The following is a 13,863-nucleotide window of genomic DNA, read 5'->3' as shown; positions in this document are numbered from 1 at the left end:
GTAACAATGATAGCTGTAATACAGGTTACACAGGGATAACAGTACATCTGTGGAAACCACACAGCAATGTATGGGAAACTGATTTATAGGCCTAATTCCCAAACAGGTGCATAGATGTGAAAATGAACCTGAAAAACATTGAGAACTATTTTATCACTTTTACTGATAGTTTAAAAAATACCCTTAATGCGCCGACCCCCATTTATTTCCCCCTCCAACTGACTACAAGGATCACACTGTAATCATGTCTCAGGAGCTGCTGCAGCAGCTGATCATGAATGGTGATGATGTCACAGAATGGTGATGTCACAGAGCGGTTGGTTTGGAATCTTCACTTCTCAGTACGAGTTGAAGGATGGAGGTAGGTTTCATTTTAGCTCTCTCATTTCTTTTATTTTCAGCCTCTTATGCTGTCCTAAACTATTTTCTGTTATCCCCCAATGTCATTCTCATTTAGAACTCTATCCAGAAAGCTCAGTTTTTTGCTAAAAATGCAAAAAGGAGGGATTCCACATTTTTTAACATAACCCCACTGTTCAGCAAAGGGTTAACGGAGAAGATAACTCAATTATCGTCTCCGTCCATACCCATCTGGCTGAATATCGCACAGTAGGGATCACGCCATTCATCTATACTGTGGTTTAACGTTTTATGCTATTCAGCAAGCATAAAAACATTATTCTTCCTGAGAAATCCTTACTTATATAACGCTATATCAGAATGTCCTTATCTAAAAAAATCCTTCCTTTTTACGACAAATGCAGGGACTGGGGGGAATATTCCCATCAGCCCTGCAGCATTATTACACTCTGGGGTTCATTCCGAGTTGTTCGCTCGCAAGCTGCTTTTAGCAGCTTTGCACACGCTAAGCTGCCGCCTACTGGGAGTGAATCTTAGCTTATCAAAATTGCGAATGAAAGATTAGCAGAATTGCGAATAGACACTTCTTAGCAGTTTCTGAGTAGCTTCAGACTTACTCGGCATCTGCGATCAGTTCAGTGCTTGTCGTTCCTGGTTTGACGTCACAAACACACCCAGCGTTCGCCCAGACACTCCTCCGTTTCTCCAGCCACTCCCGCGTTTTTCCCAGAAACGGTAGCGTTTTTTCACACACTCCCATAAAACGGCCAGTTTCCGCCCAGAATCACATTACGATCACCAGAACGAAGAAAAAACCTCGTAATGCCGTGAGTAAAATTCCTAACTGCATAGCAAATTTACTTGGCGCAGTCGCACTGCGGACATTGCGCATTCGCATTAGCGACTATTCGCTCCGTTGCGAGAAAAAAATAACGAGCGAACAACTCGGAATGACCCCCTCTGCCCTCTTCTCTCATCTCTTTGTACTGCGGTATGTTCAGCTCTATCTCACTGATGTGTTACATTGTTATTTCATGTAATTAGGATAAATTCATGTAAAAAATGTCAGGCTATTTATATTTAAATATATATTTTATTAATATATATCTATCTACACAGGTGTATGTATGTTACAAATAGATATATAAATATTTAAATATAAAGATCTATCTAAATGAGGCAGCACTCATAGGCACTTATTATTTCACAAATAAACCACGCAAGAGCCACAGTGTGTGCTGGATACACATATCTATATATATATATATATATATATATATATATATATACTAGGTGCTTCATCGCGCCCTACGGGCGCTCTTCACACCGTCGCAAGGGGCTACACCCCCTTAACCCTTGCATGCCTTTCTGGGGTTTAATATTTGTATTATATGGAGTATTACCTGCATTCCTTTGTTAGTGGTTAAATATTGCACAATGAAAGGGCGTGCGATGGTGAAGGAGGCGCAGCCCCTTGCGACGGCGTGAACAGCACCTGCAGGGCACGATGTACAGAATGTAGCGGGTGCGGGGGGGACTGCGGATGGTGTCTGTAGATACTGCGGGTGGAGGGGAGGCAGAAGTGGGGGTGGGGCCCGGATGGGGAAGGTTCGGGAGGTGCTGCGCGTGGGGGAGGGGCAGAGGAGTGGGAGATGCAGATGGGGGAGGGGTCCGGAGGCACTGCAGGTGGGGGAGGGGCAGGGGTGCCACGGGTGGGAGAGGGGCAGGTGTGGGGATGTTGTGGATGGGTGAAGGGTTCCGGAGGTGCTGTGGGATGGGTGTGCCGGGGGTTGGGTAGGGGACCGCAGGCATCATGGGTAGGGTAGGGGCAGGTACGGGTGTTGCGGCGGATGGGAAAGGAGGTCCGGAGGTGCTGCAGGTGGTGGAGGGGCAGGTGCGGGGGTGCCATTGGTGGGGGAGGGGTGGGTGAGGGGGGGACCGCTGATGGAGGAGGGTGTCTGCAGATGCTGCGGGTGGAGGGGGGCAGGTGTGGGGGGAGACGTATAAAGGGGGTGAATGGTGGAAGGGGCCTGGAGGTGCTGTGGGTGGTGAAGGGGTGGAGGAGTGGGATCCACGGGTGGTGTAGGGGGTCTGGAGGCACAGCATGTGGGGGAGGGGTGGAGTGCCGCATGTGGTGGAGGGGAAGGTGCGGAGGTGTAGTGCATTGGGGAGAGTTCTGGAGGCGCTGCGGGTACTGTACATGCCATAAAAGGTAGTTGAAGGGTATGCAGTAACAGGGTCAGTACAGGGGTGACGGGGCCAGGACAGGGGTGACGGGGCCAGGACAGGGGTGACGGGGCCAGGACAGGGGTGACGGGGCCAGGACAGAAATGATAGGGACAGGATAGGGGTGACAGGGCCAGGGTAGGGGCGGCAGGACCAGGACAGGGGTGACGGGGCCAGTATAGGGTTGACAGGGCAAGCACAGGGGTGACAGGGCCAGGATAGGGGTAACAGGGCCAGCATAAGGGTGACAGGGCCAGGATAAGGGTGAAAGGGCCAGGATAAGGGTGAAAGGGCCAGGATAAGGGTGGCAGGGCAAGGCCAGGGGTGACAGGGACATGACAGAACACAGGGCACGGGAGAGATTGGTATTAGGGACAAAACAGTGGTGACAGACAGATGTGTCTTACCGGAGTCACTGCTGCTGGCTGCTGCTGTTCCATTCCAACCTGTTGGGATCTGCTGCTGCTGGAGACTTGGCATGGCTGACTCTCTCAGGCTGGAGTCCTGCTTTCTCTGCCAGTCCGCATCCCTCCCCCCCTCCTCAGTCACACACCGCAGACCTCGCGCAGCTGCCGGGCACTGTGGTAAGGTGAGACTGGAAATGACTGGTTAGCCCCCAGGAGATGCTGCGGCTGGAGGGAGGAGGGGGTCATAGCATGCACGTGGCGCGGACCTCACGGCTTCCGGGCACTGTGGTAAGGGGAGACTGGGAGTGACTGGTTAGCTCCCAGGAGACGCTGCGGCTGGAGGGAGGAGTGGGTCAGAGCCTGCAAGCAGCTCGGATTTCTGCAGCGCTACCCGCCAGCTAAAGTGTGTGAATGAGCTGGGCGCACTCCACTGCGGGTGGCAGCGCTGCAGCTAGCCGTGGGGTTGCCGGGGCTGGAGATAACAGAGGCAGTATGGAACCTGCACAGCGGCAGGTGCCCCACTAAACTGCAGCTAAGAAGCGTGGAGTGTGGCAGAAAGTGACGCTCCTCCGCACCAGAGAGACCCTGCTGAGTATGCCGATGTGGGGGGTCAAGCACACAGTGAGCCGGTGCCCGTCTGTCTGTATGACATACCCCTCACACACCCCCATACCTCCCAAATGTCCCGATTTTCGCGGGACAGTCCCATTTTTTGGGGTCTGTCCCGCTGTCCCACCCGCGGGTCGCAGTGTCCGGCGGTGGGGGGGGGGGCAGTTGGAAAGCTCCTGTACTCGCTGTTCTGCTTAGCAGAGCAGCGGTGAATAGTGGAGACAGAGGGAGAGGGGGCATCAGGGGGTACGGATTACGGGGGGGGTTCCAGCAGCAGAGCCGGATTAAGGGGGGGGGGGTGGCCAGGGGATACGTACCGTTGGCCCCACAGTTTTAGGGGGCCCCCCGGCTGGAGTAGCTCTGTCCCAGCTCAGAAGCTCCCCCCGTACTGCCAGCAACAGCGGCAGCATTGTGCTACAGTCAGCACACGCTGCTGCATATTGGCAGGTCTGTGGTGTTGCAGGGAGGCAGCAGTCTCCCTGCTTTCTTCTCCCTGTGCGGGTGTGTAGGGGGAGCGACCACCTCCTCTGGATTTAGCCCTAGCTGAGGGGCCAAAATCCCATAAAAAAAATAAAAATAAAAATCGGAATTTGCATAAGGGGGCGTGGCCGCGCGGGCCGCAATTAGGCCACGCCCCCAACCCACAGCAGGCACAGCAATGAGATAGGGCTCCCCTGTCTCAAGTGCCCTGTGCCCCCTGGACTCATAATCAGCCCCTGGGGGCATGCCAGCAGCTCACAGAGCGCTGGGCAAGCCCCCTCACTGACGAAAACGGGGCCCTCCCGTGAAGCCACGCCCCCTTTTCGCTGTGTGTTTTTCCCTCCTTCTGCCTGGAGAAAGCTCCTGCAGAAAGCTGGGAGGTATGCACCCCTGCCTGTGACATGCCCAATGCCCATGCTATCTGCTTCTGCTCCTAGTCTCCTGTAGATTTGGCCAGATCTCTGTGACTCGTTTGAATAACTCCGCCCACTGTTGTGACTCCGCCCAGCGTTAGCAAATGAATCACAAGGTCACAGAATAGGGCTATTATATAGGAGATATACACACACACACACACACACACACACATATATACACACACATATATATATACCAGGTGCTTCATCGCGCCCTACGGGCGCTCTTCACACCGTCGCAAGGGGCTACGCCCCCTTAACCCTTGCATGCCTTTCTGGGGTTTAATATTTGTATTATATAGAGTATTACCTGCATTCCTTTGTTAGTGGTTAAATATTGCACAATGAAAGGGCGTGCGATGGTGAAGGAGGCGCAGCCCCTTGTGACGGCGTGAACAGCACCTGCAGGGCACGATGTACAGAATGTAGCGGGTGCGGGGGGGACTGCGGATGGTGTCTGTAGATGCTGCGGGTGGAGGGGAGGCAGAAGTGGGGGTGGGGCCCGGATGGGAAAGGTTCGGGAGGTGCTGCGCGTGGGGGAGGGGCAGAGGAGTGGGGGATGCAGATGGGGGAGGGGTCCGGAGGCACTGCAGGTGGGGGAGGGGCAGGGGTGCCACGGGTGGGAGAGGGGCAGGTGTGGGGATGTTGTGGATGGGTGAAGGGTTCCGGAGGTGCTGTGGGATGGGAAGGGACGGGAGTGCCGGGGGTGGGGTAGGGGACCGCAGGCACCATGGGTAGGGTAGGGGCAGGTACGGGTGTTGCGGCGGATGGGAAAGGAGGTCCGGAGGTGCTGCAGGTGGTGGAGGGGCAGGTGCGGGGGTGCCATTGGTGGGGGAGGGGTGGGTGAGGGGGGGACCGCTGATGGAGGAGGGTGTCTGCAGATGCTGCGGGTGGAGGGGGGCAGGTGTGGGGGGAGACATATAAGGGGGGTGAATGGTGGAAGGGGCCTGGAGGTGCTGTGGGTGGTGAAGGGGTGGAGGAGTGGGAGCCACGGGTGTAGGGGGTCTGGAGGCACAGCATGTGGGGGAGGGGTGGAGTGCCGCATGTGGTGGAGGGGAAGGTGCGGAGGTGTGGTGCATTGGGGAGAGGTCTGGAGGCGCTGCGGGTACTGTACATGCCATAAAAGGTAGTTGGAGGGTATGCAGTAACAGGGCCAGGACAGGGGTGACAGGGTCAGTACAGGGTTGACGGGGCCAGGACAGGGGTGACAGGGTCAGAACAGGGGTGACGGTGCCAGGACAGGGGTGACGGGGCCAGGACAGGGGTGACGGGGCCAGGACAGGGGTGACAGGGCCAGGACAGAAATGATAGGGACAGGATAGGGGTGACAGGGCCAGGGTAGGGGCGGCAGGACCAGGACAGGGGTGACGGGGCCAGTATAGGGTTCACAGGGCAAGCACAGGGGTGACAGGGCCAGTATAGGGGTAACAGGGCCAGCATAAGGGTGACAGGGCCAGGATAAGGGTGAAAGGGCCAGGATAAGGGTGGCAGGGCAAGGCCAGGGGTGACAGGGACATGACAGAACACAGGGCACGGGAGAGATTGGTATTAGGGACAAAACAGTGGTGACAGACAGATGTGTCTTACCGGAGTCACGGCTGCTGGCTGCTGCTGTTCCACTCCAACCTGTTGGGATCTGCTGCTGCTGGAGACTTGGCATGGCTGACTCTCTCAGGCTGGAGTCCTGCTTCCTCTGCCCGTCCGCATCCCTCACCCCCTCCTCAGTCACACACCGCAGACCTCGCGCAGCTGCCGGGCACTGTGGTAAGGTGAGACTGGAAATGACTGGTTAGCCCCCAGGAGATGCTGCGGCTGGAGGGAGGAGAGGGTCATAGCATGCACGTGGCGCGGACCTCACGGCTTCCGGGCACTGTGGTAAGGGGAGGCTGGGAGTGACTGGTTAGCTCCCAGGAGACGCTGCGGCTGGAGGGAGGAGTGGGTCAGAGCCTGCAAGCAGCTCGGATTTCTGCAGCGCTACCCGCCAGCTAAAGTGTGTGAATGAGCTGGGCGCACTCCACTGCGGGTGGCAGCGCTGCAGCTAGCGGTGGGGTTGCCGGGGCTGGAGATAACAGAGGCAGTATGGAACCTGCACAGCGGCAGGTGCCCCACTAAACTGCAGCTAAGAAGCGTGGAGTGTGGCAGAAAGTGACGCTCCTCCGCACCAGAGAGACCCTGCTGAGTATGCCGATGTGGGGGGTCAAGCACACAGTGAGCCGGTGCCCGTCTGTCTGTATGACATACCCCTCACACACCCCCATACCTCCCAAATGTCCCGATTTTCGCGGGACAGTCCCATTTTTTGGGGTCTGTCCCGCTGTCCCACCCGCGGGTCGCAGTGTCCGGCGGTGGGGGGGCAGTTGGAAAGCTCCTGTACTCGCTGTTCTGCTTAGCAGAGCAGCGGTGAATAGTGGAGACAGAGGGAGAGGGGGCATCAGGGGGTACGGATTAATGGGGGGGTTCCAGCAGCAGAGCCGGATTAAGGTGGGGGGGCAGGGGATACGTACCGTTGGCCCCACAGTTTTAGGGGGCCCCCCGGCTGGAGTAGCTCTGCCCCAGCTCAGAAGCTCCCCCCCCCCCCGTCCTGCCAGCAACAGCGGCAGCATTGTGCTACAGCCAGCACACGCTGCTGCATATTGGCAGGTCTGTGGTGTTGCAGGGAGGCAGCAGTCTCCCTGCTTTCTTCTCCCTGTGCGGGTGTGTAGGGGGAGCGACCACCTCCTCTGGATTTAGCCCTAGCTGAGGGGCCAAAATCCCATTTAAAAAATAAAAAAAAAAAAATCGGAATTTGCATAAGGGGGCGTGGCCGCGCGGGGCGCGATTAGGCCACGCCCCCAACCCCCAGCAGGCACAGCAATGAGATAGGGCTCCCCTGTCTCAAGTGCCCTGTGCCCCCCGGACTCATAATCAGCCCCTGGGGGCATGCCAGCAGCTCACAGAGCGCTGGGCAAGCCCCCTCACTGACGAAAACGGGGGCCCTCCCGTGAAGCCACGCCCCATTTTCGCCGAGTTTGTTTCCCTCCTTCTGCCTGGAGAAAGCTCCTGCAGAAAGCTGGGAGGTATGCAGCCCTGCCTGTGACATGCCCAATGCCCATGCTATCTGCTTCTGCTCCTAGTCTCCTGTAGATTTGGCCAGATCTCTGTGACTCATTTGACTAACTCCGCCCAGTGTTGTGACTCCGCCCAGCGTTAGCAAATGAATCACAAGGTCACAGAATAGGGCTATTATATAGGAGATGTTTTGTGTGTGTTCTATTCTACAAAGTGCTCATTGTATTTTGTATTGTTGACTGAGGATCAATAAAAAATGATTTTCATTAAAAAAAAACCCTAATGCTGTAGCCGGGTACTGATGTGCCCTCCATACCCCACATATATGAGGTCACTAAGAGGGGGTCTGGACCAGGAAGCTGAGCAGCCTAAGGACTCATCAGGAGGCTCTCCAGGCTGCCAAATGTGGGTACAGCGATGAACCCACATTCTCTGCCTTGTGCCCTGGGCAGTGCCACTTCTCACAACCCCTAGTTACTGCCCTGCTTGTTCTCTGGTGTTCATACACACTGACATAGACACCAACTAACTGTGCATAACATACGGTTGTTGAAACCAAAGCTCTTGCTCTTTTCTTCAATAAACTGCGCTGATCCATCTTTTCCACAGAAAGAGGTTTAGTTTTAGTTAAGAAAAATGATTCACTTTTTTCTTTCTATCTATAGGGTTCTCAGTTCAGGAGAATACTGCTATTGCAGAATGCGTAAGTGAGGTTTTCTTCTTCTCATTTGTATGATTGTGTAATGTCAGATGGCATAGCAGTATCAGTAGTCCCTACTTAGCCGGGGATTGCTGTGCTGCAATTGTAACTCCCAATTAGCCATAACACAACCCTCAGGGCACCAGTATATGTGATAAGTAATATGTGTTGTGAGTTTCTGTGTGCCATAATATTCTGTATTTTCTGCTTGTAGGGAATATTATAAAAGACCGAATTTTCTGGCAGCTTGTGATGTAAGTTATCTCCTATATATTTGCTCAAGTCTGTGACTCTGTGCCCGTAACGCTGGGCGGAGTCACAGCGGTGGGCGGAGTCACAGAGCCCGCCCACCACATGTGCAGCAAGTCTCTGCTCCTGCTGCCTGTCCATGTCACACCCCTTCCCCTCCCCCCCCCCCCCAGCAAATCTGACTAACCAGCCACGGCGCGCCGAACAACAACAACTGCTGCCCCCGGTATACACATTAGGAGGGACGGGTGGCGCAGGAGAAGGCTCTCATAGCCCTCCCTGCCCCGCGTACACAGACCCGCCACCTCCTCCGCACACATCCCGCTGTCAGGAGCTGAGTGCTGCAGTGACGTCATCTCCTGCAGCACTCTCCTCCGGTCACACAGCCGGCACACACACTCTGCAGTCTCCGGGGGCTGCCAGCATCTACAGGCAAGCTGGAAACACCCCCGGAGCGAGAGAGAAAAGACCTGCGAGGTCACGCCCCTTTTACTCTAGGCCACGCCCCCATTTCGCCGTGCGAGGGAGGGGGGGCCCTGGGGGAGGAAATGTCATAGTACAGACTGCTCTCCCACACCTGGTGACGTCTCTGGATACTGAACTATTTCACAGCCTGCAGCAGCCACCCACAGCCCCAACGGTGAGTCCCTCCAACCATCCTAGCCACTGTATGTCTGGTCACCACTTTACACAACTCCACCCCCTCCACTACTTCCCCCCCTTTCTTCATCAGCTTCCTCACTGGGGACCCTCCCTACCACCCCGCGTCTCTCTATCCCCTCCCTACTGCCCCGCGTCTCTCTATCCCCTCCCAACCGCCCCGCGTCTCTCTATCCCCTCCCTACCGCCCCGCGTCTCTCTATCCCCTCCCTACCGCCCCACGTCTCTCTATCCCCTCCCAACCGCCCCGCGTCTCTCTATCCCCTCCCTACCGCCCCACGTCTCTCTATCCCCTCCCAACCGCCCCGCGTCTCTTTCCCCTACCTACCGCCCCGCATCTCTCTATCCCCTCCCAACCGCCCGCGTCTCTTTCCCCTACCTACCGCCCCGCGTCTCTCTATCCCCTCCCAACCGCCCCGCGTCTCTTTCCCCTACCTACCGCCCCGCGTCTCTCTATCCCCTCCCAACCGCCCCGCGTCTCTTTCCCCTACCTACCGCCCCGCGTCTCTCTATCCCCTCCCAATCGCCCCGCGTCTCTTTCCCCTACCTACCCCCCCGCGTCTCTCTATCCCCTCCCAACCGCCCCGCGTCTCTTTCCCCTACCTACCGCCCCGCGTCTCTCTATCCCCTCCCAATCGCCCCGCGTCTCTTTCCCCTACCTACCGCCCCGCGTCTCTCTATCCCCTCCCAACCGCCCCGCGTCTCTTTCCCCTACCTACCGCCCCGCGTCTCTCTATCCCCTCCCAACCGCCCCGCGTCTCTTTCCCCTACCTACCGCCCCGCGTCTCTCTATCCCCTCCCAACCGCCCCGCGTCTCTTTCCCCTCCATACCGCCCCGCGTCTCTCTATCCCCTCCCAACCGCCCCGCGTCTCTCTGTCCCCTCCCTACCGCCCGCATCTCTCTGTCCCCTCCCTAACGCCCCGCTTCTCTGTCCCCTCCCTACCGCCCCGCGTCTCCCTGTCCCCTCCCTACCGGCCGCGTCTCTCTGTCCCCTCCCTACCGCCCCGCGTCTCTCTACCCCCTCCCAACCGCCCGTGTCTCTCTGTCCCCTCCCTACCGCCCCGCATCTCTGTATCCCCTCCCTACCGCCGCGCGTCTCTCTATCCCCTCCCAACCGCCCCGCGTCTCTTTCCCCTACCTACCGCCCCGCGTCTCTCTATCCCCTCCCAACCGCCCCGCGTCTCTCTCCCCTCCCTACCGCCCCGCGTCTCTCTATCCCCTCCCAACCGCCCCGCGTCTCTCTGTCCCCTCCCTACCGCCCGCGTCTCTCTGTCCCCTCCCTACCGCCCCGCGTCTCTGTCCCCTCCCTACCGCCCCGCGTCTCCCTGTCCCCTCCCTACCGGCCGCGTCTCTCTGTCCCCTCCCTACCGCCCGCGTCTCTCTATCCCCTCCCAACCGCCCCGTGTATCTCTGTACCCTCCCTACCGCCCGTGTCTCTCTGTCCCCTCCCTACCGCCCCGCGTCTCTATATCCCCTCCCTACCGCCCCGCCTCTACCACCCCGCGTCTCTCTGTCCCCTCCCTACCGCCCCACATCTCTGTATCCACTCCCTACCGCCCCGCGTCTCTCTGTCCCCTCCCTACCGCCCTGCGTCTCTCTGTCCCATCCCTACCGCCCCGTGTTTCTCTGTCCCCTCCCTATCGCCCCACGTGTTTGTATCCACTCCCTACCACCCTGCGTCTCTCTATCCCCTCCCTAACGCCCCGCGTCTCTCTTTCCCCTCCCTACCGCCCCGCGTCTCTCTTTCCCCTCCCTACCGCCCTGCGTCGCTGTATCCCCTCCCTAAGGCCCCATGTCTCTGTATCCCCTCCTCCCTACGCCTCTGTATCCCCACCTTACCGCCCGCTTCTCTCTATCCCCTCCCTACCGCCCTGCGTTTCTCTATCCCCTCCCTACCACCCGCGTCTCTCTATCCCCTCCCTACCGCCCGCGTCTCTGTATCCCCTCCCTACCGCCCCGCGTCTCTGTATCCCCTCCCTACCACCCCGCGTCTCTGTATCCCCTCCCTATCGCCCCGCGTCTCTCTATACCCTCCCTACCGCCCCGCATCTCTGTATCCCCTCCCTACCGCTCCGCGTCTCTGTATCCCCTCCCTACCGCCCTGCGTCTCTGTCCCCTCCGTACCGCCCCGCGTCTCTGTATCCTCTCCCTACCGCCCTGCATCTCTGTATCCTCTCCCTACCCCTCTGCGTCCCATACACGGTCCATACCACCGGCTCCTAGATACCTCCCTGACAAACCCTCACCAGGAGGACAGGAGCCATAACCCCCTGCGGTGCCCCCCATAGTTACCGGTATATTGGTGATGCTCCTCTGTGCCGCCTCCTCCCTATCCCTCACTCGGCAAGCGCAGGGCGCAAGCCCAGCACCGAGCACATGACCGTGCTGTCCATGCCCATTGGCCCTGGGAGCAGCACCAGCCTGCGCACCCTCCTCCTACTGTACCTGAGGGGGGCACGCACATAGCGCATGCAGAGGGGACTGGTGCACCTGCGGCCGCGTGGAGACATTGCGTGCGCAACATGTCCGCGTTGCTACACCTGAAGGATGGTACGGTGTAGAGAGAGGACACAGCTGCCTCTGTTCCGCATTGTACCAGCACTCCCCTCTGTGTCTAATAACACCATATACCTCTTCATGCGGGTATGTCTATATCACACACATCCTTATCCGTGTCCTATATATTGTTACACATACAATCATATAGTTATAGGTCCTGCACCCACCCCCCACCTGCATCCACCTCCCCCTCCACCCGCAGCATCTACATACTCCCTGCCTCATCCGCCCCCCCCCCCCCCCCGCAACCGCTACATTCTGTACATCGTGCCCTGCAGGCACCGTTAACGCCGTCGCAAGGGCCTACACCCCCTTCACCATCTCAAGCCCTTTCGTCGTGCAATATTTGACCACTGACAAACCTAGGAATGCAGGTAATACTCATACAAATATTGAACCCCAGCAAGGCGTGCAGGGGTTAAGGGGGCGTAGACCCTTTCGACGGTGTGAAGAGCGCCCGTAGGGCGCGATGAATCGCCTAGTTTAGTAATATATATAGACATATACACACACAGGAATGGTGAAATGTATCATACATATTTAAAAGTTTATATTGTTTACTTATCTTTTTTTTTTCTCCCCTTCTATAGCAAGGCTTTGATACACCAGGTATGTCCTAAGATGTTATGCGGCTGTTACGCACTTATGTCAGCCAGAATACTAAATAAGTTTTATTATATGCAAACATCTAAAAAATAAATCTAAAATTACTCTAAAATTACTCATTTTATTTTTCAGACATGCTGCCACAGGAGGAGGAAGGGTAATTATATTATTTTATTTTAAAGTTTGGACAATTTAGGTCTGGGAGAACCGCAATATACAGATGGGTCCATGTTTATCTTGACCTTCTAAATTGCAGTGTAAAAATAAAGCAGCCAGTATTTACCCTGCACAGAAACAAAATAACCCACCCAAATCTAACTCTCTCTGCACATGTTACATCTGCCCCACCTGCAGTACACATGGTTTTGGCCATTAGCTAACAAAGTTCCTGCTGCGATCAACTCAGAATTACCCCCTAAATCCCCTGCTGTATTGTTCTCTGTATTGTATTGCAGCTTAGAACAAAGATGAAGGGTTTATGTTAATAAACCATGTTGTGCCTAGGCGCAGCAAAGTAGCCAAGATAACCGTGGACCCATCTGTATGAGCACAGATCTAAACATGATTTTTATGATAAAATACTGGGGCCGATGTATTAAGCCTGGAGAAGGGATAAAGAAGTGATAAGTGGAAGGTGATAATGCACCAGCCAATCAGCTCCTGTCATTTTTCAAATCCATAATGATTGGCTGCATTATCACCTTCCACTTATCACTGCTTTATCACTTCTTTATCCCTTCTCCAGGTTAATACATCTTCCCCATTGTTAGATGTCCATTTATAAACTGTGATGAGGTAACTTGAATAAAATGTGCATATTCTGTAACATCTTAACACCATTCTGGCAGTGTCATACTGGTGCATGAAGGACCCTCAGGGAAAATGCAATGGTAGGGTCCACACTAAAGCAGATGTGGTCAGCTGATTAAAAGGGGTGTGACATAGTATCACAATACCCGCCCTTATAATACAGAGAGCAATGCAGTGACTGCCATATAACAGAAAGCAATGCAGTGATGGCAATATAATACAGAGAGCAATGCAATGACAATATATAATAGAGAGCAATGCAGTGATTGTAATAATACAGAGACAACACAGTGACTGCCAAATACAGACAAAACAAACACTCACTTACATAAGCCTTTATTTACCAGTTTATTTCTCTCTGAAGTCCTGCGGTTCAAGGGGATCCACTTTGGTTAACGTAGTCATCGCCTGTTTTTTAAAAAAAGGGGGTGGGAAAGCATCAATCAATTATATAGCAAGTTTATTCCCACAGGCTGAGGTCAGACCATGGTCTAGATACACATTACTATGCAGCGGCTTTTGCCAGCTACCAATTCTCTGCAGAGTTGGCCCTGAAATTTACAAAAAACACAACTAGTTTTAAATTTAATATTGATGCAGTTTTTAAATTTCAAGGTCAGCCCTGTTGAGAATTAGCGGTTTACATAAACCCCAACTGTTTATTCTGTAGTCTGGGAGTGTTGTATTACTTTGCTTTAGATTACAATACTGCACCATTGTGCTTTGTGCATC

At 55.4% G+C, this 13,863-nt stretch overlaps 1 long non-coding RNA gene across 1 annotated transcript; it reads left to right on the top strand.

Moving 5' to 3' along the window:
• Positions 1 to 8,455: 8,455 nt before the first annotated feature.
• LOC134957159 (uncharacterized) lies at positions 8,456 to 12,478 on the top strand. The gene is made up of 3 exons (XR_010186505.1): positions 8,456 to 8,500; positions 12,306 to 12,324; positions 12,454 to 12,478. It is a non-coding gene; the product is annotated as an uncharacterized LOC134957159 (long non-coding RNA).
• The last annotated feature ends 1,385 nt before the right edge of the window (positions 12,479 to 13,863 follow it).

This window comes from Pseudophryne corroboree, chromosome 9 (assembly GCF_028390025.1).
Source record: "Pseudophryne corroboree isolate aPseCor3 chromosome 9, aPseCor3.hap2, whole genome shotgun sequence".
In the NCBI taxonomy this organism is placed as follows: Eukaryota; Metazoa; Chordata; class Amphibia; order Anura; family Myobatrachidae; genus Pseudophryne; species Pseudophryne corroboree.
Note: the sequence above shows the minus strand (reverse complement) of the source record. Positions and strands in the feature narration are given on the sequence as shown.